Raw genomic sequence first — 1,397 nt, 5'->3', positions numbered from 1 at the left:
ACAGAGTCCCACCCCTAACAACTTCAGGAACTAATGACTGCTAAGAGAGGAAGAATTAGTCACCCCCAGAGATGAGCCCCTTAACTGGTTTTCCAATTCCAAGTGTTATCCCCCAAATTATATACACACAAGCAACGTTAAATGTACTCATCAGATTGTATTTATATATTTTTGCATTTATACATATATGTAATGATAACAAAGAAAAAGAGACCATGAATTTGAGAGTAAAGGAGGGGGTACAGACAAAGGGTAGGGTGGAGGAAATGGAAAGGAGAAGATTATGTGATTATATTTTAATTCAATATATAGTTGATAAAAAATAGAAGAAAAGTAGTGAAATTCCAAGTCAGAGGGCTATGCACATGGCAAGCATTCAAGGAATACAGAGAGTGGAGCAATTAGAGAATTGTTTTAATCCTCTTCTCCTACTGATTTAGCTCTTGGCACGTAGTTGGCTCCTAATAAATACTGTGGAGTGAATTGTATTGGTTAATCAGCCCAGAGCTAAATGACTGTTTGCAGAATGAATAGCCTTTAACAGCTTACTTCCTACACCATTATTGTCACCTTGGCACCTCCTCTGACATCTGGACCATATCTCCAACTGCCCCCTGGACATTTCCACTCAGATGTTCTGCAGGCAGACATAAAGGTGTGCTAGTAAATTAGAAAAGGTGAGAACAGGTCATTGAATAAGGAGTTTTGAGGGGTCTCAGTGGGCTCACAAATTTCAGGTTACTAGGAGTAAGACCACACCCTTCTGTCCTCAGAAAAGCATGGACACAGCCCGCAGGATTTCCCTCTTTTTAAAAAAAAAATGTGATGGATGCATAGACAAAAATGCAAAGGAGAACATGAACTGTGGTTTTATCTTTTTACAGTTAAGATTCATCGCATTCAGCATTTTCATGGTCCTCATGAGCTGCAATTTTATCATTGGATCTTCACAGAAGCTCGCTTGCCTGTTGTAGCCTCTCGGGGAGCTGTGGATGCTCAGTGTGCACTGTGTTCTGTTTCCTTCCTCTTGTTCTACCTCTTCTCATCCAGGATCTCCAATAGTGTTAGGACTTTTCTGTGTGCAGGTCTTGTCCACTGTGTCCAGTAGCCTCATGGTTCACATTTACCACCTTCACCAGTTTAAAAAAAAAAAAAAAAAAACAGAAAGAGGCTACTTAAAAGCTTTCTTCTTGGGCCAGGTGGTGGTGTCGCCCGCCTTTAATCCCAGCACTCAGAAGGCAGAGCCAGGCAGATCTCTGTGAGTTCAAGGCCAGCCTGTGCTACAGAATGAGTTCTAGGAAAGGCGCAAAACTACACAGAGAAACCCTGTCTCAAAAAAACAAACAAACAAACCAAAAAAATGCTTTCTTCTTCGTGTTTTTTTAAAAGAAGTTGTA

The sequence above is a fragment of the Peromyscus eremicus genome, chromosome 6 (assembly GCF_949786415.1).
Source record: "Peromyscus eremicus chromosome 6, PerEre_H2_v1, whole genome shotgun sequence".
In the NCBI taxonomy this organism is placed as follows: domain Eukaryota; kingdom Metazoa; phylum Chordata; class Mammalia; order Rodentia; family Cricetidae; genus Peromyscus; species Peromyscus eremicus.
Note: the sequence above shows the minus strand (reverse complement) of the source record.